General features: G+C 43.7%; 1 protein-coding gene across 2 annotated transcripts in view; it reads right to left on the reverse strand.

Moving 5' to 3' along the window:
* Positions 1 to 26,628, reverse strand: part of LOC124787994 (tetraspanin-9) — a 538,570-nt gene that overhangs the window by 217,844 nt on the left and 294,098 nt on the right. For both annotated transcript variants that reach the window (XM_047255029.1, XM_047255028.1), the window contains one exon: positions 940 to 982. The gene's annotated coding sequence lies outside the window, so the exon portion shown is untranslated. The remainder of the gene's footprint in view (positions 1 to 939; positions 983 to 26,628) is intronic.

Below are 26,628 nucleotides of genomic sequence, written 5' to 3' on the forward strand. Positions count from 1 at the left end.
GCCAGAATCTACGTAGACGTGCTTTAGCTTGTTCCGACTTCTTTACTTGTAGTGGAGACGGACATTTGAAATACATCGCATACCTAACTGCCAAATACTATAGTTATCTCTTCCTATAAAACTCTCAGTCGCAAGCAATTGAAATCTTATTTGGTGAAACCGTTGTATCCACGATTGTCATTCCAACTTACTGCTTTTCTTCCTTCTCTTCCGTTTCTCTGGCGTTACCGATAATATACGTTTTTCACTACAAATATTTTCCGGTCTTATTACAATAATCGTTTTCGGTTCAAATGGCTCTGAGCACTAGGAGATTTAACATCTTAGGTCATCAGTCCCCTAGAACTTAGAACTGCTTAAACCTAACTAACCTAAGCACATCACACACACCCATGCCCGAGGCAGGATTCGAACCTGCGACCGTTGCAGTCCCGCGGTTCCAGACTGCAGCGCCAGAACCGCACGGCCACCGCGGCCGGCAATCGTTTTCGTCTGAGCAAATGTGTTTCACCAGTGTTGTGGAATCATCAGTAACATTTTTCGTGTAGCAACACCTATGGATTACAGGCAGTTCCTCCTATAATTCCATCTGCATTTTTATCTCTCACTCTCTTCCCAATAATAAAAACAGATTACAAGTCAAAATTGATACTAAAGTAGTATTCAACCATTCATTCATAGGCGAATAAAAGATATGTGACATACATGATGCAAAGATGATTTAAATTTTAACTTGTAATCAATGCAATTTTTGGACAAAATGAGAAGGAACTGTAGAAGCACATTATCACTTTAGTAATATAAACTAAATAGTATGTCATATTTGATTGCACGTACTCCTGTACTAGAGTGCTTCTCAGGTTCTGCAACAGTAACATATTCAGACGCTATAAATCGCTATTTTTTCCAGGAAGTTTGTTAAAAAATTATTGTACATACCTTGAAGTAAACGTCGGCGACGGGAAAGAGGAAGATGGCGGACCTGCAAGAAGAAAAAGATCTTTAACCTTAATTCTGTTGAGGCTAAGCAGCGATTCTTAAATCCAACTATACTTGGTCACGATTTTGCCTTTTTCTTTCGCGTTACGGTAGACTTCTGAATGCAGGTTCAGCTTGGAAAAGTGACTCCTAAGTAAGTAGCAGAAAAACCTGCTTCGCCGCATGGTAATTACAGCACCAAGGTCTGTTTTCCCGAAGGAAAGTATTACACCTAGAACTAGGCCTTAGAGAAACGTTATTTACAGATAGCTACATGAAAATTATATCGTTGATCTTACTGATGGAAATATGGACTCGAAAAATATATCCCGTTTACCTTAACCACTTAAACAGTTGAACCTCTCTGACGCGAAGCGTGATAGCCGTATTACCATGTGCTGTGGCATTGCCACGTATGAAGTGAGAGCGAGAGGTGCAAAGCTCACCACGACAGATAACCCCGTGCTCCCGGCAAGCAATAGAAGAAAGAGGTATTTCTTGCGAAAAACACACTATTAAATTCCATCGACCATCTTTCAGGCTGGCAACTGCACAAGTGTTTCAGCCCTCAGGAAGTTGATCCCGCAGTGACCATGAAGATAAAAGTAGACTAATGCATCTCCTACAGAGGTGAACAAGCCCCCATATTCGATTAGCGGGTGGAACAGGAAGAAACTTTATTGACTGGTACAAGCAGACATTAAGATGATTTTAATCAGACATTCTAGAACTTAGATTGGAAATCACGTTAGTGTTTAAGAACTTTTATTCCACTGTTTCACACATCATGTAACTCTGCCACAAATATTTTTCAGTGCCATGTTGTGTTTATGAGCAGCTGAGCTTTACGTATAAAAATTCAGCCTGCATTTGTTTGTGCTCGAAAAATTCTGTCGATTGACTTGAAATTCTGACACGACGTTGCATTCCAATACGTATGCGTTTTCGTATGCCTATTTTTAGTACATGTAATATGTAAAGAAATACCCGAGAGGTTCTAGGCGCTACAGTCTGGAACCGCGCGGCCGCTACGGTCGCAGGTTCGAATCCCACCTCGGGCATGGATGTGTGTGATGTCCTTAGGTTAGTTAGGTTTAAGTAGTTCTAAGTTCTAGGGGACTGATGACCTTAGAAGTTAAGTCCCATAGTGCTCAGAGCCATTTGAACCATGTAAAGAAATATGTAATATACAAAAGCGAAACGTTATTACCAGTTCTTGACCAATTTACTTCAAATTTTTTACACGTTACTGTAGTAAATATGTACATATGGGGAAAAGTTGTTAGCAAACATCTTGAATAGTTTTTGACCGATTTAGCTCAGCTTTTAAACTACACTGTACTAAACATTGAGACAACAGAATCCGAATTTCCAATAACAATAAACAAGGCTAAAGGTCAGTGAGAGACTAGAGGAGGAGATCGATAGAGGGGTGGAAGGAAATTGACATAGAGAGCGGAAAGGAGGAGAGGGACAGAGGAGGCAGGAGGAGATGAAGAGGGGGGAGGATGTGATGGACAGAGAGAGGGTGAGGAGGTGACGGACAGAGAGAGAGGGTAAGCAAGGAGGAGGAGATGGACAAAGACAGAGTAGGATATGGACAGAGAAAGGAGGAGGTGGAGGAGGAGGAGGAGGAGGAGAAGATTGAGACGCGCTCTCTCTTTTCGTTCTAACTGAGCCACAGCAACGCGTGGCCTGGTACAGGTAGTGAAACATAAAACGTCATTATATACTGTCACATTCTTAGTAGCAGAAAGTAATGAGGTTGTATTTTGGGTGGATGACAAAGCTGTCAGTATCTTTGAACAATTTTTCGAATACACTCGATGATCTCTGAAGGTCAAATTTATTTGGCTAGTCGACCGTTACAAATTATGCATTCATCAGTCACAGTACTTGGACCACCTGCTTAATAGCATGTTGGGCCATAGCGTGTTAGCCCAGCTTCGGAATGCAATACAGCAGCGATTCGACGTAGCACGGATTCGACAAGTCATTAGTAAGTTTCTGGTTTATGTGGCATCAGATGTCTACGCAATGGTCACTTACTTCCGGTAATTACGGGCCCGTGGGTCGTGGGGGCGGAGTTGGCGTCCGATACCGTCCCAAATTTGTTTCATCGGGTTCAGACAGGCGAATTTAGTGGCCAAGACATACATGTAAGCTTACTTTCAAGCTTCTCAAACCACTGCATCACAATTTGGGACATGAGCAGCTATCTTGCTGGAAGAAGGGGAAGGCATCAAGTATTTTTTGAGAACAATTCTCATTGAGTACAGTGGTATGGGAAAAATTATTTTAAAAAGGACACAAACAGTCTGGGACATGAGCAGCTATCTTGCTGGAAGAAGGGGAAGGCGTCAAGTATTTTTTTGAGAACAGTTCTCATTGAGTACAGCGGTATGGGATAAATTATTTTAAAAAAGACACAAACAGTCTGGATCGAAAAAACATTTATTTTGTAGCAACCGATTTCGGTCAATTTTTGACCATCTTCAGACCCCCATATCACGATGGTAGGCGGTGGCGGTGAATGGAGCCGGTGTTATAACTCAGCGGTTCACGTTCGTGTAGTTATAACTCTCTACATTCACCAACACCGTATACCATTTTGGTATGAAGGTCTGAAGATGGCCAAATCTGGCCGAAACCGGTTACCACAAAATATACCATTTTGGTATGAAGGTCTGAAGATGGTCAAATCTGACCAAAACCGGTTACCACAAAATAGATGTTTCTTTGCGGTCGAGATTGTGTTCAGTTTTGAAGACATCAAACATGAACGGGTGCTGATAATGCCCAGTAATGTTCACAGTGTCCGAAGCTGTCACCGTGCCTTCGATTACTACTACTGGTCCCGTAGAATCCGAGGTGAACGTTCTCCATAGCATACTACTGCCCCCACCGGCCGCCGTCCGCGGTGTTGTACTCGTTTCGAGCATTCCTTCGCCTGGATAACGGCTATCCAGAGTCAACCATCGACCTGGTGTAACAATAATCGTGATTCAGCCGACCAGGTGACACGTTTCCCTTTATCCACTGTGCTATCTCGATGGTCCCGTTCCCACTGCAATCGTAATTGACGACGTCATTGGGTCAACGTGGGAAAATGTAGCATTCCTATTCTCAACAAATTATGGACAAATGGGAAAGACTGATAATGAACACATAGTGATTAGCCAAAACTTTATGATGATTCTAGCGACAATACCGGCCGAAACACTGAAAATGTTTCTGACAAAGTTCATATTATTATGATCCGATGCCTGAGAACGAGTATGAAGCTGGTCGGCTGTATGCTGCTATCGTGAACATCAAAGGAAAATGGTTGAACAACGGTGAAACCAAGAGTAGTCGACGAGCCTTTCCATTTGTGGATCAAGAAGAAAAAAAAAATGCTCTGTCCGCCACGGTAGCTGCGCGATATGCGTGGCAGATTGCTAACCGAAGGGGCCCGTGTTCGATTTCCGATCGGATCGCAGATTTTCCCCGTTCGGGGACTGGATGTCGTGTTGTAGTTACGTTCCCACTGTCATGTCTGACGGTAGACTGTTGATATGGCTGTATGGGCATGTACCGAAGGCCATTAAAATACATTAACTAAAAAAATAACTGAGGCTTGAACTACAACGTGAGGTGAAACCAATGCCACCAATTCATTACAGTGATCATATTTAATGTGCGAGGGGGTAAATCTGATCGTCACTGCTGCGACCGACCGGACATGTCAAGCAGCAAGAGTTATCATTGATTCTAAAATACTTCAATGACACATTGTCTGAAACATGATCCAAGACCTCCACCAAGTAGAAGGCACGCATCGGATTTCGTTATAAAATCCCGTAGAGTAGGCCTGAAAACATAAAGCATGCTGACAGGGAAGGGGGAGGGGGTGGAAGTTCAAAATGGTTCAAATGGCTCTGAGCACTATGGGACTTAACATCTGAGGTCATCAGTCCCCTAGACTTATAACTACTTAAACCTAAGGACATCACACACAGCCATGCCCGATTCGAACCTGCGGCCGTAGCAGCAGCGTGATTCCGGACTGACGCGCCTACAACCGCTCGGCCACAACGGCCGGCGGAAGTGATTGCGCCAGCTCTCCTGGAGTCAGAAAATTACGTGGAAACGTGTGCAGTTCAAACAGATGACGTAAGCTATCAACAGGTTCTACTATTCGAGACGTTCCTCTTGTAGACAAAGAATTATATTGCCATGTCAGACAGTTGTAGAGAAATGGAAGCGCAATATATAATTTATGTGGTATAGATGGGAATGGCTGCAAATGTTGAGCGTGCTTTGCATTTTGCAGCGTTATATAGACAAGTAAAATGACATTCTGTCGGCAGGATCGGCCTCAACGGAAAGCATTACTCGCGACATAAAATGCCATACTGCCCCCAACATAAATTCGCTCCCGGGCAACGTAAAAATTGAGGAGTTACTCGAGTCAAAAATTTTTGTATTCTGACCCCACGCCCTTCCAAACCACATCCAAATGACGCAACTGATGAGGAAGACAAGGCGGTCGGTCGGTTTCGACTGGCCCGTCTGAGGCCAGAGCGACGGAGCTGGGCAACGTAAAATACCTACTAGACATCCACAAGTTTGGAATATATCAAAATCCTTGCCAACGGCATCTGTCATACACAAAAAAAGTGATGCTACACTGAACATCGGCGGTAGACACGTCTGAAATAACGTGAGAAATCGGCAAGCTAGACACACTGCTTGCCGACTGGGACTTCACGGATTTCATTCAAGTAAAAAAGACCCAGATCTCTTTCTTGAATCACAAAATAAGACGATGGAATTAAAATCGTGGAGACTGTTATAAACCTGATGTCGCCACTACTACCATTACTACTACTATTGTTGTTGCTGTTGCTGTTCTCCACTGCCCCACTCATTTTACTTGGTGGTGATACCATACAATGATAATTAAACCAATTACGTTCTCCAAGATCACGACGAACTAGTCTACAAAAGACTTACTGCCTATTAGCCTCCGTCTAGGGACCTTCGGTCGACGTTTAATGATTTACTGACCTTTCGGCAGCACGAGTTGCTGACATTATCAAAGATTCACTCTGCATTGCTACCAGAAATCGATGGTGACCGACAATGTCAGCCACTCGTACGGAGAAAGGTCAGTATATCATTAAACGTCGGCCGAAGGTCGCGAGACAAAAGCCAATAGACAATAAATCAACAAGCACCCCCGAAAGCCTCAACAATTTTATATTCAGTTTTCAGCGTAAGTATCTTCCTGTCTGGAACAACGCCGGTGTCCGATTATACCACATCAGCCTCTATCAGGAAGGTGATTTGAACAGCTGTATTGATAGTTGTAGTGTTATGCTAATTTATTATTATTACTATTATTATTATTGTTATTATTATGTAGTGAGACTCAAAAAGATGTATAACGATGGTACTACTTCTATGCACCTTCGTCAAAGAAGCAGAAAACGGAGCCACCACTACCAATCACAAGATTGCTTGCGGAGTCAGGAATAGAATTATACCAGTACCAGGAGTAAACGATGGAATTTTTGCCTGAGGTCAGTTTCAGTCAAATCCCCTAGGTGACTGACGTGGGTTAAAATATGCGAAAGCCTCACCCACATCGCTAGTAACAATTAACAAGCCGGCCGCTGTGGACGAGCGGTTCTAGGCGCTTCAGTCCGGAACCGAGCTGCTGCTACGGTCGCAGGTTCGAATCCTGCCTCGGGCATGGATGTGTGTGATGTCCGTAGGTTAGATCGGTTTAAGTAGTTCAAAGTCTAGGGGACTGATGATCTCAGATGTTAAGCCTCATAGTGCTTACAAGGGAACATCCGCATCGCACCCCCCTCAGATTTAGTTATAAGTTGGCACAGTGGATAGGCCTTGAAAAACTGAACATAGATCAATCGAGAAAACAGGAAGAAATTGTGTGGAACTATGAAAAACTAAGCAAAATATACAAACTGGGTCGTCCATGCGTAAGATAGGCAATATTAAGGGAAATGTGAGGCGAGGAGCGCCGTGGTCCCGTGGTTAGCGTGAACAGCTGCGGGACGAGAGGTTCTTGGTTCAAACCTGCACTCGACTGAAAATTTTGCTTTCTTTATTTTCGCAAAGTTATGATCTGTCCGTTCGTTCATTGACGTCTCTGTTCACTGTAATAAGTTTGGTGTCTGTGTTTTGCGACCGCACCGCAAAACCGTGTGATTAGTTATGAAAGGACGTGCCTCTCCAATGGGAACCGAAAACATTTTATCGCAAGGTCATAGGTCAACCGATTCCTCCACAAGAAAACACGTCTGATATTTTGTATACGACACTGGTGACAGCATGTGCGTCACATGACAAGAATATGTAGTCGACCCACCTAACTAGTACACTTGGCGAATGGGTGAAAAGATTCTTCTACCTTGCTCGATTTAGGTTTTCTTGTGGATGTAATAATCACTCCAAAAAAAGTGATGAAAACATAAGAGTTTTTCACATAAACTGAAAATAAAAAGTTAAAATTTTCGTTCGAGGGAAGATTTGAACCCAAGACCTCTCGTTCTGCAGCTGTTCACACTAACCACGGGATCAAGGCGCTCCTCGTCTCATACTGCCCTTAATATTGCCTATATTACACATGGACGACCCAGTTTGTATATTTTGCTTATTTTTTCATAGTTCCACACAACTTCTTCCTGTTTTCTCGATCGATCTGTGTTCAGTTTTTCAAGGCCTATCCACTGTGCTAACTTATAACTAAATCTGAGGGGGGTGCGATGGGGATGTTCCCTTGTTAGAGCCATTTGAACCATTGGAACAATTGGAACAATTAACAGAGTGAAGAAGTAATTGAAACAAAAAAGTTAGGACAGGGTTTGAAGTTGTTGTCGGCAGCCTACTACATGTTCAATCTTTAATTTAGAAAGATCTGCTTCCACGACCGGTTTAGGGATTTTAAAATACGATCTTCAGGTGTATGAAATTGCCTTTGGTAACACACAAAAAGCGATCGACCAGGTCAGTGCTAGAGCTCCATTCATTGCATGTTGGCGGAGACAGACTGCCGCCGGGCAGTCTCACGGTAGGAACGCCAACTACTACTGTATGGAAAGTCACGCCGGAGGTCGAAACTCATAATTTCATACACCTGAATACGGGATTTTAAAATCCCGAAACCGGTCGTTGTTTGAATAAAAATTAATACGACTGAAACGGATCTCTAAGTTAATTATCATGCTTCTCGGTTGCTGACGTCCAGCGTGCCAGATTTTCATTGGGTGGGAAGAAACAGCACAATTGTCGAGCAGTAACGGACATGCAATGGAATGATGCGGTCACTGTGAGTGCATATTACACTATGGTGACAGTGTGACAACTGGCAGGGAGTGTTTTGTAACCAGTAAGAGTGTAGCCATGTATGGAAGTGAAACATGGACGATAAATACTTTAGACAAGAAGAGAATAGAAGCTTTCGAAATGTGGTGTTACAGAAGAATGCTGAAGATTGGATGGGTAGATCACATAAATAATGAGGAGGTGTTGAATAGGATTGGGGAGAAGAGGAGTTTGTGGTACAACTTGACTAGAAGAAGGCATCGGTTGGTAGGACGTGTTCTGAGGCATCAAGGGATCACCAATTTAGTACTGGAGGGCAGCGTGGAGGGTAAAAATCGTAGAGGGAGACCAAGAGACGAATACACTAAGCAGATTCAGAAGGATGTAAGCTGCAGTAGGCATTGGGAGATGATGAGGCTTGCACAGGATAGAGTAGCATGGAGAGCTGCATCAAACCAGTCTCAGGACTGAAGACCACAACAACAACAACAACAAGAGGTCCGGCCCACGGACAAGTTTATTCTTCACACGCAGACAAAACGTGCCTTCGTAACTTTGAAGGGGCTGGTTCGGCTTTTGGAAAAAAAGTCTAGTGGGCGTGTATTGTCTGCACATACCCACATACCCCAGAAAATATTGATTCTGTGCAAGCTGCAGTGGCAAGGAGGCCTCGTCGTTCGGTGCAAAAACCTGCGTCATCATTGGCGCTCGGATGTATGAGCGTGCAAAGAGTACACCATAGCCTTCAACTTCATCCTTACAAGCTACAGATTGTTTAAGAACTAAAACCTAATGATTCTGTATTGCGTGTATAATTTTATGAGAACCTGTTGGCTAAAATCAATGAAGTGCTGTCTTCACTGAATACTTTTGGATGTCAGATGAAGCCCTTTGCCGGCCGCGGTGGTCTAGCGGCTCTAGGCGCGCAGTCAGGAACCGCGCGACTGCTACGGTCGCAGGTTCGAATCCTGCCTCAGGCATGGATGTGTGTGATGTCCGTAGGTTAATTAGGTTTAAGTAGTTCTAAGTTCTAGGGGACTGATGACCACAGTAGTTAAGTCTCATAGTGCTCAGAGCCATTTGAACCATTTTGAAGCCCTTTTTTCACCTAAGTAGATACATGAATTAGCAGAACATGCGTTAGAGGGACCAAGTAAAATTCTACTACGCCTCACCAGCGTTCATTACGCGGTACTAAAGCTATTGTATGGTGTGCAGTGTTCTGTCACGGGGTCGTAGACCTTTACTTCTTTAGAGATAGAGGAGGCTCTGCTATGTGAAAGCAACGGACCCACACTGTGGTCGGGTGGTGTCTCGGTGTCTCGTCCTTTGACGTCTGAACAGAATAGGCAAAAATATCGGGCGCAACTATTCTCTGGGGATGGTAGTGACTGCACGGCGCCTTCCACTCAGGCCTAGTAGAGAAGCCGGCACTGTCGACAACAGCATGGACGACGCCATAGCCTTACTTCCTTGAGAAGTACCCAGCTTCCAGCGGACCTTCGCTTTCCTAATGAGATTCACTGACTGCCTCCTGCCGACAAAGGGGATCCAGAAACCATATCGCGAGAGCACCTTCCCATTTATAAAAAGGCAATGCTTTTCTCCTATCAAATACGCCGAGTTCACTCTAAATAAAATTAACCATGAATTACGTAGCGATATGTGACAGAAACGTCGCAGCCTTTGTAATACAAAACAATTATTACCGCTAAGGATGGATGACATACTGTACACTGAAGTGTAGTATTGATACATCGAAATGAACTTACATTTTGTTGACACTTCGATACATTTACGTTCTTTTATTCAATGCACCGACTGGACAAACCCGTCTGTTGTTGCATTAAATAATTTTTTGTCACCTGAGAGGGCACGAGACATGGCTCATGAACACTCGTTCGTTTCGTTTCTTTGGAAATTTGTGGTAGGATCTTATGGGACCAAACTGCTGATCTCATCGGTCCCTAAGCTTACACACTACTTAATCTAACTTTCGCTAAGGACACCCCCATGCCGAGGGAGGACTCGAACCTCCGACGCGAGGAGCCGCGCGAACCGTGATAGGACGGCCTGGCCTGCGCGGCTACCCCGCGCGGCGTTCGTTTCGTGAACCATAACATGATCATCACTGAACCAATCTAGTGCGGTAATCAAAAAAATAAAAATAAAATATTAAGGGAGTTAAAAGATAGAATCTTGATGAATCTTGGTATTACTTTCAGCCGGCCAGGGTGGCCGAGCGGTTCTAGGCGCTGCAGTCTGGACCCGCGCGACCGCTACGGTCGCAGGTTCGAATCCTGCCTCGGGCATGGATGTGTGTGATGTCCTTAGGTTAGTTAGGTTTAAGTAGTTCTAAGTTCTAGGGGACTGATGACCTTAGAAGTTAAGTCCCATAGTGCTCAGAGCCATTTTATTACTTTCAGAAAGTTATGATTGTGTTGTCTTTGCTCACACATACAAACTGTGTTGAAGAGGCTGTGTGAGCACCATGTTTAGTTCCAAATAGTACCATTTGATAAGCTGATGAGGCTCACTTTCTGGATGTCAAACTTCGCACTCTGTATCTACCCGCGTCATTTGTTACATGTATGGTTCATAATTTGCGCCCAATTCAAGATTTAAATAACCACACACCATTGTGTACAGTCCAGAGTGATTACAACATCAGCAGGTCAAACGAAATATGTGCGTAATTCGTAAAAATGATTCCTCTATACCTACATCTGTACTTTGCAAACCACTGTGAAGGTCGACGCAGCGGGTAAAGATTAACCATATACAAATAAATGTACAAACGCCCTTTAATATAATTTGGAAAAACGGAAGTAATGAACAGTAAAACTGCGTCAATATATTTATCGAGCGAGCAGGCGAAGGAAAGATAATCGAAGTAAGAACGTGCACAAGAAAGTCTGTCGTAAAAAAGAATCGTATTCATGAAATAATCATTGGTGGCGAACATAAGTGTAACAGGAAGAGAAACTACAACCGCCGAAAGTAGTTGCTGTTACTGAGGTGTGTTGTTTGCAAATAACTATAAGCCTCACCCCAGCGTCAAATACATTTAGCGAGACTACAGCAAAACTGAAGGCAATACAAATAATTACCAACACTTTAGCTATTAAGAGAGAATATATATAACGTATCTTGAGTGTAAAGATTATGTCTGGCAAGCAGACCCAGTCAGTTCGACAGCATCATTGGGTGACAATCAGCTGATGTGCCATGGAACAGTGCTAGGAAACTGACAGCTGCGGACTACGTGAACATAATCATGGGACCCCCGCATCCCTTCTCACTGTCTTACCAGACGGGTGTCTTTGAACAGGAGAACTGCCCGTGTCACAAGGCCAGAATCGTGCTGGCATGGTTTGACTAGTGCGTTAAATCTTCCGTCCAGTGAATTAGCAACGAAGGTCGCTGTGCTGGTCCGTCTGATTCCCTCGTCACGCTTCCGTTTCATGATATGCAAACATTTCATAAACGATCTCATATGTTCAGATATGTGCTTACTCTAGAGGCAAACAAGGGGGTGCACGAATTCCGTCGTGGGAGGAGGGGTGGCGTCAGGAATGGGATGCAGCCATCCCATGTCACTGAGAATTGCTTCAGCTCATATAACCATACATACTTCCTAGGATAACTGGACAAGATAAGGATGAGGCTGAAGAAGCAGCTCCGTATTCAACTGTGAAAAACAATCGTGTTCTGAAAACTTCGATATATTGTTTTATATATCGTCATAATACGAATGACCCTATACGATATATTTAATCGAAAGGTATCGCTGTTTTTGTTTTAATGGGGAAGTGGCAACAAAACGACCATTCCCTTCGGTGTCTAGTATGTATGAGACTGGCGATATACCATCAGACTTCCGGAAAAACATCATCCACACAATTCCGAAGATAGAAAGTGCTGATAATTGCGAGAATTATTGCACAGTTAGCTTAACAGCTCATGCATCCACGTTTCTGACAAGATTAATGTACAGAATATTGGAAAAGGTTGAGGATGTTTTAAATAACAATCAGTGTGGTTTTAGGAAAGGTAAAGACACCAGAGAGGTAGTTTTGAATTTGGGGATAAAAATGGAAGCAAGACTGAAAGAAAATCAAGACTCGTTCATATGATTTGTCGACTTGGGAAAAGTGTCCGACGACGCGAAATGGTGCAAGATGTTTCAAATTCTGAGGAAAATAGGTGTAAGCTATAGGGACAGATGTGTAATATACAAGAGCCAAGAGAGAATAATAAGAGTGGACGACCAAGAACGTACTGCTCGTATTAAAAAGGGTGTAAGACAGAGATGCAGCCTTTCGCCCCTACTGTTCAATCTGTACATCGAAAAAGCATCGATGGAAATGAAAGGAAGGTTCAGGAGTGGAATTAAACTGCAAGGTGAAAGGGTATCAATGATACGATCTGCTGATGACATTGCTGTTCTGAGTGAAAGTGAAGAAGAATTACATGATCTGCTGAATGGAATGAACAGTCTCATCAGTACAGAATATGATTTGAGAGTAAATCGAAGAAAGACGAAAGTGAGATGAAACGTCCCCTAAGATAAATATAAAAATGACAGTGCTGGAAAACCTCTTACGTTATTTGATTTTCAAACAGCTGAGCAAAACTGAACGTACTCAGACATTTCTCTCTTTACTGATTATGATCATCACTAAACTGACACACAACATTTTTAGTGCAATGCAATCTGACCAATCCGATTTTCAATAATCTCTACAAAAGAATAGCCCTGACTAACAATAACCTATACCTTTCATGAATGACGTACCCCACAAAAATCTTCGTTACTCGAACTACTGCAATACAGCGAGCGCTAAAACTGCCAGCTAAATAAAAGATTCTAACAACTGAAGGCACTAACTACTGATAGGCATAGTTAGCAAATGAAAGATTTTGATAGAGAACAAACAATGTATTTACCTTAATTATGTTCAATGAATCCATCTTTACAAATTTTCTTTTTCTGGCGGACACACGTCCAGGTCGTCCGCTTATAGTGACCTCTCAAAACTCTGGCATCTCTCTCTCTCCACATCCACCACTGCTGGCGGCTCACCTCCAACTGCCCAACGCTATGCGCTGTTCACATCCAACTGCCCAACACTACACAAGCGAATATTCCAACAATGAGTCCAACCAGCCACAGACTGCACACAGCACAGTCAGTGATTTTCATAAAGAGCTCTACGTGGCGTTACCAAGATAAAAACATAAACAGCCTACTTGCAATGAGAAGTAGCAGAAATGAGAACGACAATAAACTGAATATCAGGCTACCTACGTAGCAAAATAACCAATGACGGACGGAGCTAGGAGGAAGTCAAAAGCAGTCTGGCACTGGCAAAGAGGGGCGGGCATTCCCGGCCAAGAGAAATCTACTAATATCGATTGGTTCAAATGGCTCTGAGCACTATGGAACTTAACTTCTGAGGTCATCAGTCCCCTAGAACATAGAACTATTTAAACCTAACCAACGTAAGAGACATCACACACATCTATGCCCGAGGCAGGATTCGAACCTGCGACCGTAGCGGTCGCGCGGTTCCAGACTGTAGCGCCTAGAACCGCTCGACCACTCCGGCCGGCTACTAATATCAAATATCGGCCTTAATTTCAGGAAGAAATTTCCGAGAATGTACGTCTGGAGCACAGCATTGTATTGTAGTGAAACATTTGAGATGTGGTGCTACAGAAGGATGTTGAAACTTAGATAGACTGATAACATGAGGAATGAGGCTATCCTCCGCAGTATCGTCGAGGAAAGGAATATATGGAAGACACTGACAAAAGGAAGGGGCAGGAAGATACGACAACGTACGACATGAGGGAATAACTTCCATGGTATTAGAGGGTGCTATAAAGGGTAAAATCTGTAGACGAATACCTCCAGCGAATGGTTGAGGACGTAGATTGTAATTGCTACTCTGAGATGAAACGTTGAGCGGCGAGAAAAACGCACCATATCGCACTGCGTGCCGAAAGACTGTTAGTGGCACCTGGGAAAAGGTCTCGTGCACCGGCAGCTGGCTGCCCACGTAGGAGGCGGTTCTCACACGTATTTTATGACCGGAGCACCCCGGCCGCCTTTGTACCGGGGCGCCACAAAGTGGGTCAGCGGAGCGCGACACTGCGCGGCGCGGCGCGTAACGACCGTCTTGCGTTTCCCGCAGCCTCCTGCGGCGCCCTGCTCCCTGCTGCCACTGTGGCCGCGTGGCTGACGGCTGCCTGCGGTCTGCGCTTCTTGCCACCAGCCGTCACACCTCCGGCCACCTCACCTCGGCGTGAGGCTCTGATTCCCAAAGGTGCTGCTCTGCACTTCTTTGTTCACGGTTTCAGGAGTGCGTAATCGATACGTTCTCCCATGCCGCAGCAGGATGGCGCGGAAAAACGAAAAATTTGAAATTATCAGGGAAACTTAACAAAACATTATTTGATACTGAAAGAATGGAAGTTTCGTTAGGCATAACTTTTTAAAAGTCACGTCACTTAATTGCCGTCCATTTCGCCGTACACGTTCAGCATGTCGATTCAATAGACGTTGCACAATACGGTTCAATGTGTTCTCCGTGATGTCGGCAAAAGTTTATATAATGTGAGTGTTCATCTGGGCAAGTTTTGATACCCTAGTCAGGTACACAACGCTATTTAGGTATACCCATGAAAAGTAATCCCGGAATTCTGGTGATCATGGCGGCCCTGAAAAATTGTTTTATGTTGAGAACAACAGCTGAAAGAATCCATTGTAAGAGGTCCGAGCAGATGTAATTTCGATGTATTGCTCATGCGCTGCCTATGATATGCAAGGTATAAGAGAATCTTGGACCAGAGAGCAGTGTTGACTGCAGTAGGAACTGTGTAGCTGTAGCAGTAAATTGTTGCTAGTCTGCAGTCTGCTCTGGTCTGGTCTGGTGTATCGTGTTGGCTGGGCCGGTCGCGGTGCAGCGATGTCGGAGCCTGAGTATTATTGTATACGGTAAAAAGCAGCCTCGCGCATATGTAGTAATGCCATCTCAAGTCCCATGTAAATGTTTTAAAAATCACGTAATAATAATCTTTCTCATGAAAAGCAATTTTTTAACAACCATTCATTTCAATTTAAATAATTTACTAATTTCTCTCATCCATGATCATCCCGATTGTTGCAAAAGGAAAATCAGTTGCTTCCTTTCATAAATGACAAATCTATCGGCCAGCATTGCACAGGGCTGTGCCAGAAAACATTATTTTAAGAGCAGATATATATGCGTTATCCGGCGACTTCATTGAGGTAAGAATTTTTCTCTTTTTTATTCAGAATGATCTTTCAGGGCCATGATGCAGCACTGCTGACGTCCAAAATATACCAGGTTAAATTCACAGTCAATTATTGAAAAGTTGTAAGTGAGCGACAATTTAATTGAGAGGTTAGTTTCATTGTATTATTACCAGGTTACTGAATTTATTTTTTTTGTTGGGACGTTACACTGAATGTGAACGACATAATTATAATTTTTTACTGTTGAGAGATTTAGGAATTTTTCTGTTTTGAGGTTGCGCTAAATGTGAGTGAAATTTTTGTGGGGAGGTTACACCATGTTCCAGAAACAAACCACTTACACCTGTATATGAACTTTTACAGGCACATAACCAGTTTCGTGACATCAAACCACGTCATCAGATGTACATCTACGAGACAGATAATGTTACGATAAAAAAAGAAAACACACACACACACACACACACACACACACACACACACACACACACACACAGACAGATACCTGCCCTAATAATCTATGCTCTGACAATCAACATGAAATACACGTCAGTAAAACATTTAAGCCCTGATACGAGGCCCTCAATCATTCGCATGATATTTGGAAACTCATGATAATGTTTGCAATTCCCCCTCCCCCCCTCCCCCTATGTGTGCGATGGCGCTAGTGCCCACCGCGACACACATGAGTACAACGACTAGCAGTATGGCCTGCACGCCCAGGCGGTTTTAGGGTTGTCCGCCGCTTCCTGGTATGAAGTATTTTCTTAACCACGGGCTTTCTGTTTTGCTAGGTGCAGACTTTATCTTTTCTTGTTCTCTCAGTTTTCTCTTTTGAATGTAGGTAAATGTGCTTTTAACATGGCAGCTTTTCAGCTGGACAATTTGAACAATGACGCCCTTCCCTTATCAGAGCTTCAATGTTTCACTGACGTGTTAGTATTTCATACTGGCTGTCATAGAGCATCCATTATTAGGATAGGTATCTGTGTTTTTCATAATAACGTCGATTATACGCTTCCTACCTTCTACATGTGCAACTGAAGATGTGATTTGACATGACGAAACCAGTCGCGTGTCTGTAGAAGTTCATATACAGCTGAAAGTCTGAAGCATTCCTTGAAGTTATGCAATCCCAAAAACAAACGTTTCACTGTAACCATAGACAGTCATATGTAAGGTGGCTGCATCCTGTTGGAACCACATATGTTGAATGTGAAGATTTGGAAGAGAGCCAAAAATATCTACCATCTTTGTTGTACCCAATACAAACGAGTAGTTCCACCAACAAGCTTCGTACGAAGAAGTCGACACACCAAGAGTGGGAAGTTTCTGCACCGTTCGCCGTTTTTTTCGTAAATAAAAGATATTCCCTCCTGCCCGCCCATCACACTGACAACAGCATTGAGTCACCCCTTCATATCGGGTAGTTTTTTTTTTTTTTTTTTTTTTTTTTAGTTGAGGAGCGACATCTGTGTTTCATGGTCATCCGATCGCCGCCCACCATGACATTCACTCATTTTCTAGCCGCCATTTGATCCTGATGGGTGCATCGTTTGGAAAAATGTAAGTATTGCAATTGCAGAAAACTTTAGGAAAATGACTCACACATCCAAAATTACGTCTCAGTGCATCCTACTTAATCGACAGAACATTAAAAACTGAACACTGAGTTACAAAGGAAGAGCAGTTTTAGTCTACATCTGCAAAAACAAAGTGACCATTGCGCTTCATACGTAGTCTGCGTTCTGTACCTAGCGAAGTAACTTTATGGATGTGACACCTGCATAATGATGATGAGTTGGGGTTACACACTGATGACCACCATGAGATTCAATAGTGTGGGCACATAATGCCTTTTTCTTTACTTTTGCTTCCATTATTAACCGCAACGTCAGAATTGCCTCTCTCGTGCCTTTAGCTTTCCTAAAGCCAAACTGATCGTCATATAGCGCATCCCCAATTTTCATTTCCAGTCTTCTGTATATTATTCTTGTAAGCAACTTGGATGCGTGAGCTGTTAAGCTGATTGTGCGATAATTCTCGCACTTGTAAACTCTTGCCGTCTACGGAATTGTGTGGATGATGCTCTTCCGAAAGTCAGATGGTATGTCGCCAGACTCATTCATTCTACACACCAAAGTGAATAGTCGTTTTGCTGCCACTTCCCCCAATGATTTGAGAAATTTTGATGGAATGTTATCTATTCCTTCTGCCTTATTTGATCTTAAGTCCTTGAAAGCTGATTATAATACTGTATCCTCTATCTCTTCTAAATCGACTGCTGTTTCTTCTTCTATGATATCAGACAAATCTTCCCCCTCACAAAGGCTTTCATTGTATTCTTTCCACCTATCCGCTCTCTCCTCTGTATTTAACAGTGGAATTCCCGTTGCACTCTTAATGTTATCACCCTTCCGTTTCATGATAACGAAAGTTGTTTTGACTTTCCTGTATGATTAGTTTGTCCTTGAGACAATCCTTTCTTTTTCAATTTCTTCAAATTTTTCCTGCAGCCATTTCGTCTTAGCTCCCTGCACTTCCCATTCATTTCATTCCTCAGCGACTGGTATTTCTGTATTCCTGAGTTTCCCTGAACACTTTTGTACTTCCTCCTTTCATCGATCGTGTATTAAACGAATAAAGGCGTGTGGGAATCATTCTAGCGATATAGGAGTCTTAAATCGGGAAATCCACTGACATAAGCGACTCTGACGAAGAACAGATTATGACATAGCGCCTAGGAGTTAGTATCTCGGAAACGGCGAAGTTAGTTGGTTGTTCCAGTGCCACTGTCGTGACCATCTATTTCAAGCGTTCAAAGAACAGCGACACCACATTCACGCCTCGTCACAACGTTGAGGTTAGCCCGCTGAGAAAAGCATGATAGTTGGAGATGTGTGGAAGATTTGATGACAGAACAATGCTAATGCAAGTGTAAGTATTTCGAATACACTGTTCAGTGCTCGTGTTCAGTGCCAGTGCTGAACATGTGGTTCTGCAGCAGGTGACCCTTAAATGTCCCCTTGTTGGCCCGAAGATATCAGTTATTACGACTGTGGTGAGTACAGCGTCACCGAGAATGGACCGTGGATCAATGGAAACGTTTCGCCTGTTTCGATGAATCGCGTTCCTTGTTACACACATTGTTGTCAATGGTCGTATCTGGAGTCGACGCATCCAGGGGAATAGCTGCTCGAAACATGCTCTGCATCACAGATGCAGCCCTATCGGCTCCCTTGGAAGGAGTGTTAGGAACTGGAGGCACCATGACACCTGTGGACTAAGAGACTTTATTGCGGGCCACCTGTACCCTTTCTAGCCGGCCGGAGTGGCCGAGCGGTTCTAGGCGCTACAGTCTGGAACCGCGCGACCACTACGGTCGCAGGTTCAAATCCTGCCTCGGGCATGGGTGTGTGTGATGTCCTTAGGTTAGTTAGGTTTAAGTACAGGGTTATTACAAATGACTGAAGCGATTTCACAGCTCTACAATAACTTTATTATTTGAGATATTTTCACAATGCTTTGCACACACATACAAAAACTCAAAAAGTTTTTTTAGGCATTCACAAATGTTCGATATGTGCCCCTTTAGTGATTCGGCAGACATCAAGCCGATAATCTAGTTCCTCCCACACTCGGCGCAGCATGTCCCCATCAATGAGTTCGAAAGCATCATTGATGCGAGCTCGCAGTTCTGGCACGTTTCTTGGTAGAGGAGGTTTAAACACTGAATCTTTCACATAACCCCACAGAAAGAAATCTCATGGGGTTAAGTCGGGAGAGCGTGGAGGCCATGACATGAATTGCTGATCATGATCTCCACCACGACCGATCCATCGGTTTTCCAATCTCATGTTTAAGAAATGCCGAACATCATGATGGAAGTGCGGTGGAGCACCATCCTGTTGAAAGATGAAGTCGGCGCTGTCGGTCTCCAGTTGTAGCATGAGCCAATTTTCCAGCATGTCCACATACACGTGTCCTGTAACGTTTTCTTCGCAGAAGAAAAAGGGGCCGTAAACTTTAAACCATGAGACTGCACAAAACACGTTAACTTTTGGTGAATTGCGAATTTGCTGCACGAATGTGTGAGGATTCTCTACCGCCCAGATTCGCACATTGTGTCTGTTCACTTCACCATTAAGAAAAAATGTTGCTTCATCACTGAAAACAAGTTTCGCACTGAACGCATCCTCTTCCATGAGCTGTAGCAACCGCGCCGAAAATTCAAAGCGTTTGACTTTGTCATCGGGTGTCAGGGCTTGTAGCAATTGTAAACGATAAGGCTTCTGCTTTAGCCTTTTCCGTAAGATTTTCCAAACCGTCGGCTGTGGTACGTTTAGCTCCCTGCTTGCTTTATTCGTCGACTACCGCGGGCTACGCGTGAAACTTGCCCGCACGCGTTCAACCATTTCTTCGCTCACTGCAGGCCGACCCGTTGATTTTCCCTTACAGAGGCATCCAGGAGCTTTAAACTGCGCATACCATCGCCGAATGGAGTTAGCAGTTGGTGGATCTCTGTTGAACTTCGTCCTGAAGTGTCGTTGCACTGTTATGACTGACTGATGTGAGTGCATACGCTTTCTCGGCTCCTGTCGCCATTTTGTCTCACTGCGCTCTAGAGCGCTCTGGCGGCAGAAACCTGAAGTGCGGCTTCAGCCGAACAAAACTTTATGAGTTTTTCTACGTATCTGTAGTGTGTCGTGACCATATGTCAATGAATGGAGATACAGTGAATTTATGAAATCGCTTCAATCATTTGTAATAGCCCTGTAGTTCTAAGTTCTAGGGGACTGATGATCTCAGAAGTTAAGTCCCATAGTGCTCAGAGCCATTTGAACCATTTGTACCCTTTCTTATTGATGTCGTCCGTGACGGTGATGGTATCTTTCATCAGGCTAACTATCCGTGTCACAAGGCCAGAATTTCGTTACAACGTTTTGACAAGCATGATAGCGAACTCACGTTGATATTGTGACCACCAAATGCGCCTCATCTGAACGCAACTGGAAACGTCTGGGATGCTATCGTGCGGGACCTCTGCGGCCACAAATCACTGGCCCGTAATTTGTGGGAACTGCGTGAAGTGTGCCCCGCAGGATCGTTGCAAAGCAGGATCGCTGCTGTATACCGTTCCAAAGGTAGACCAATACACAATAAAGCAATTGGTCATAATGTTTTGGCTCAGGAAAGTAAATTCGACAGAATTTTGCTTCCGTCTTGATGACGGTAATGAACCCTATTGGGATTGACTTCGTGGGTCATCCCGAACCATTTTCTCGCTATGGAATGCCATACTGCTATATCATATTCAGTAGTTAATGCCATTTTACGTACGATGAAGAAATCTAAAGAAGTGAAACAAGGACACCGTAAATGGGATCAGCACTAGACATGACGTCAGCAGTAGTTTTAGTTTACGGCGGCGCAGGCAGTGGGCGCGACTTGGCGGAGCAGCCGTGGTTGGGTGTGCGCTGGCCACATGCCGAGCGACGGACGCCTCTGGCAGCAGTGTTGGTTGGCACAGGCGGGCCCTGATGGAAGAGCTGCAGAGGCAGTAGTGCGGCAAAAATTGCAAGTCGAACGGAGTGAGGGCTGCTAAGAAACGTGGTCTCGGTAAGGATTCCATCAACTGCCTATATCGGACGGAGCAAAGCGCCATGGATTTGTTGAAGAGGCATCCTAAACAGATTCTCATCCTGTATGGGAACGCAGGCTTTCTCGCAGAATTTCACTGTCGATATCTTCCCTGGTTATCAGCCGAGTCGTGACGTCTTCTTGTCACTGAGTTTCGACTAGTGGCCTATTCGTATCTTCAGGCGATACTTTGCGACAAGACGAAGTTACAATTAGGATGGTAATCCCAACAGATTTCATTAAAGATTCTTATGCTATTCACCTCATGCCACGTCAGTTCGGAAGTTTCGAAATCAGCTAATAAAAATAGAGACAATTTAAAATGGTGCTTTAATGCTTGAGTATTCTTTGCAGGCTGCCGTCACTTTAGCGGGGGAAAAAAAGCACAGAATGTTCATACAACCATGTGAAACTGCCAGGAAAGACCTTTGCGATGTTTTTCATCTCGAGCGTCACACTGGCTTCCGTGTTGGTTATGTCACAGATACGTTGACCCTGCCTACGAATTTCTATATTTTGTCGTTTGTGGTAGGTTCGTATTGGTAACACGAATTTTTGTCATCCATTTTGTCTTGACTACTGCCGACGGTCTACTAAACAGAGCAACAAAATTAAAGGATCACTTTTTCGAAACCACGTAACTATCTCCTATCACGACTCATAATTTTGAAATTTGGCTAAAAGTTGCCTACAACGTCCTCTGATATTCGTACAAAAGTGTGGGGCCTTGAGACGTCACTCTCGGTCTCAGCGACGCTTCAAATAGTATGATGTCGACACATGCGAAAAAATAGCCACAGCTCAGAAGTTCATGTAAAGTCTAAGACGTGTTACTAATGTCACATTGGCACCAAATTTCACCACAAGCCTTCGTGGATGTTTCACATGATGGGAAGATCGTCACACCCCCTCTTACCCACATTTCACCCCTTGTTTTGACGACTCTGCGACGGAGGAACAGAACGATGAAATCACGCGGTTCTCTCATATATGCCCGAGGAAAACATTTCATTCCACCGCCGTCGATCAGAAGAGACATAAAAAGCTCTCAGGAGGTGGCATAACGGGCGTCAATGAAAGTTCCCCTGCCGTTGGGGCGTTCATACTCACACATTTCACGGTCGAAAACTTCATTCACAGAGCGATGAGCAATAGGACGACGTTCTTGACAACGTTCGATACTGTAGCCACCCCCTGGATGAACTCTAAGGACACCATAGGGCTGCAACCCTATTGAATGTGATCTTGTAACGCCGGAAATGCATATCCTCCTATTTCCATCTATTGTACTATAAATTTTTTTCCTTATTTTGTTACCTGAAGATATGACGTTCCTGTGTCTTTGTATATTACAATTGTTTTACTATTTGTATACATATGCATTTATGTCGATGTATAATTGGTTTGTTTTGTAAATATTATTTGTATTTTTACGCTGGGTCTGGCCTAGGGAAAAGTATGCTATCGAACGAATACATCGATAGGTCGTGTGGAGAACCAAAGTGTTTAGGATCTTTGGTAGTGTGAACTCGGCCGCGTGGAGCGCGGGCAGAGCAGAGAGTCTGGCTTTTTTTTTTAGACGCTACCCCCTTTTTTATTTTTTATTTTTCCCCTTTTATTTTTTATTTTTTTCGTTTTTTGTTTTTTATTTTTTATTTTGTTGTTTTTCTTTTTTGACCACTTTTTTCCCTTAAAAAACTCCTTAGAAAAATGGAACTAAAAAAACCTAAGTGCCACCGCCACTTTTCATCCTACAACAAAAAATCTGATCCACTTCAGGTGTTAGCTCCTGAGTAAACCCACCCCAGAGAGCTGCCTATATACCAGGGGAAATATGGGAAATCAAGATGAGGGCTATCCTTTGCCAATTTTTTTTTTTTTTTTTTACATGATTACATTTAGGGAACGTGTAAAAATTAGAATTCTAGTAACTAAGTGTTACAACAACAAAGGTGGCATAAAAGAGTAATCAAAAAATAAAAATATAAATCACTGATGTAATTCCAATTAAAAGGTTCTTCAATAATGTAACTGATTCCACTTGGAGCTTCGCCATCGTTATCTGATATCTCCAATAGCGCCTTTGAAGGGCATCTGCAACGGAGGCATTCTGCTTCGCTAGTGCCTCAAGGAAAACAGTATCCTTGCAGCAGCTTGTCTCTTCCTTTGCTCATGGCTGACAAGGCAGAACGTTGAGCCGTTAGTGTGATGCGGCACAGAACATTAACCGCAGTTTGGCACTCCCCAGCTGAGTGGGGGGTTAACGAAAACGCTGCGTAAATAATTTGCGAAAAGCGTACGGTATTTCGGTGTGCGTTCGAGGGCATTGTGAGCATTTTGTAGGAACCACCAGTAATCAAGCTGCTCTTTCTCTCCGTCGCTAAAGATGTAGGCGACGTTAAGTCCTTTGAACCATGTAAGCACATGATATTTTGCAGCCGGAAAGTAAGTTTCATCGGGACAGAGTAGGGTCTGAGGGTCAATCATATCAGGTGTGACCCGGAGGTAACAAGCCAATATCTTCTGTGTTAGTCGCCACACTCCGGACGATGATGCGCAAGTAAAACGAAGTTCATCGGTATCCAAAAGGTGACAATCTGGGCAATAAGGGGAGTCTGCCAGTCCAATAGTGTGAAGTCGCTGTCGTGTGGCATGTTTTTTGTTGGCGATCTGATACCACTTCGAACGCACTGTGGATGACAGAAAGTTGTGGTGTATCGTTTTCCACACTCTTGGCCAGTGAACCGTAGGGTACTTGTTTTCTACCACGTTATGGGGAACAGCCCGCTGGAGTTTGGTATAAAAATCTTTCGCCTTTGGTGGACGTGTGGCGGAGAGGTTCGAGCTGACATAGGCTGGAGTAATGCGGTTGAGCAGGTGTGTTGCGTGACGCTCCCGCGAGTTGCCGCACTTTCGGGGTTTGGCAGCATGTAATTGCGCTCGACTTGCTATGGTAGTTTCTGACACGGTGTCGCGGACGGGAGCGTTAACTGGCACACATCAAGAGCCCGTTTCGGCTGGAGACCGTGCCGAGAAGTAGGCGCGCCAACATCCAGCTTCTGCAACAGCGACGGCCGATAATGAGCGACTGTCGCCACCCCTCGATCGACGGTTTCAAACCTTCAATCAACCAACAAGGAAGACTGGAAGCACGTAAAGTTTTAGAACTGTATGGCAGACCTCAGCTTTTAAAATTGTTGCATCACAAAATTACAGCAACGTAGCATTAACCTTTGTTGCTCATTGTCCCAATTGCATTACCAAGCAGGGTACCTTCCTTTTCCGGAATGAACCCGAGTGTCGTTGAAATTCAAACGCCAGCATTAAAGTAATATCATTCGATTTCACTGCTTTAATTTCAAAGTTCAGTTAAGGTATTCATAGCTGGCTAAAATATTTAGATTACACAAGCACAAATTAAGAGTGCGAGTTTTGTTACCGTATTTTAGCTTACCTGTGACTGCAGCTCAGCTTGGTACGTACTAAATGTTACTATTGTTAATTGTCCAGAATCATTTAATTAAAGTTCAAAGTTAAATCTCTTATTTCTAAATTGCGTAGATTCAAGTAGTTTTTGAAATGATTTTTGAGGTAGCCCAAGACTAACCTTATTTTATTGAATTTCGTAGTGCTTCAGAAACAAAACTCACTATTAATTTCAGTCACTAAATTAACTTTCAATTTTCCGGTTTTATTAATTCTTTTGCTAAATTAAGTAAGAGCGTAGCGAAATTTATTACTTCTGACAAACTTTCAGTTTTCACACTACACGTGTCAACCTTCAGTTGCCACGCTTCTAGTGCTAATTATATGTGCAATAACCTTTCTTTTTCAGTTACTATAGTAATTGTCCATAGGACTGGCGACCGTAATTTTCCCCAAATCTCAAATATCTAACTACCGCTAGTTTATTGTTAACGTAACGGCCGCACATTTACTTTCTTTATTAACTTTACCCTTTTTCAAAATTAATTTCCACCAGTTTCATTTACATTTTTCCTTTCATTTAGACGTAACCCTTTCCTCCCTCTTTACCGACAGATTAACTTTGGTGACGATTGCTTTTCCCAAATTTCCATTAGGTACACGCGGTTTAATTTTTCACTCTCATTAAGGTCAATAAGTGGGGGGGGGGGGGGTTACAATCTGATCCCTTTGGAATGTAGTTAGTGCAACCACAGTGTTTACGCTGGTATACAGGGTGGAACCACCGGGGATCGCTCAAAATCATTCGACGAAATTTGAACGTGATCCGAAGCAGCAAAAGATGTTTGCACTCTTTCAGCCCTCATGTTTCGCGCCAAAAAAAATGTTCAAATGTGTGTGAAATCTTATGGGACTCAACTTCTAAAGTCATCAGTCCCTAAGCTTACACACTACTTAACATAAATTATCCTAAGGACAAACACACACACCCATGCCCGAGGGAGGACTCGAACCTCCGCCGGGACCAGCCGCACAGTCCATGACTCGTTTCGTGCGCTTCTGTGGCATAATCTTGGGGGAGGGGTGGGATGCAACATTAAAATGTGCGAGAATAAAACGGCAAACGGTTACTAAGACCACCCCTTTCCCCAGCAGTTCGACAAGACGCTTGTTGACACCCACGACCTCTGTTGGACACCAAAAAAATGTGTCAGAGAATTCGACAGTCAGCCTCGCGGCTGCTCTAGCGCCTGATGGTAGGCCATCTCTTCAAGATCCCTTAGTGGGATGTCGATATTCCTATTGTGTGTCCACGAAGGCGTTGGATAGAGATTTGGTGAAATTTGGTCCAATGTGACTTCATTAACCTACCTTACGCCTCAAATGAATTTCTGAGATGTGACCTTTTTTTCGCCCTTTTCGATACCTTTCTGTTTGAAGCGTCTCCGAGCCCGAGGATGACGTAGGGCGCCAGCCTTTTACACCATTACAGAGGAACGTCGTAGGCCACTATGAGCCAAACTTCAACCTTATGCGTCGCAGTGGGAGATAATTACGGGGTATCGAAAATGTGATCCTTTTATTGTGTTGCGAAGGTACTGAAATACTGCTTCTTCACAAGTGATTGGTCGAATGCAGATCTGTTGTTTACAGTTGTTTGTTCAAACTGCTACAGTAGTTACTGCGCTGATGTCGCTTAACCGCCAGGAATAAAATCAACCTCGGAACTTTTTGGATGGATGGTGTACATGTCACTGGGTGCGATCTCTCTGAACTGCGTGCATGTGCGCTCCTGTGATTGTACGCACTGTAAGCATAAAATTATACTCGATTTCTTGCTGGTCACATCATAAAATCATTAAGCCATGTGGTCAACTACAGATGTTGGTACGCCCTTCTGGCTTCTGAGGACACCAAAGTGCACATCACGATTTACGAACAGGCATATACGCGAGGACAGCTGA

This window comes from Schistocerca piceifrons, chromosome 3 (genome assembly GCF_021461385.2).
Source record: "Schistocerca piceifrons isolate TAMUIC-IGC-003096 chromosome 3, iqSchPice1.1, whole genome shotgun sequence".
NCBI lineage: Eukaryota > Metazoa > Arthropoda > Insecta > Orthoptera > Acrididae > Schistocerca > Schistocerca piceifrons.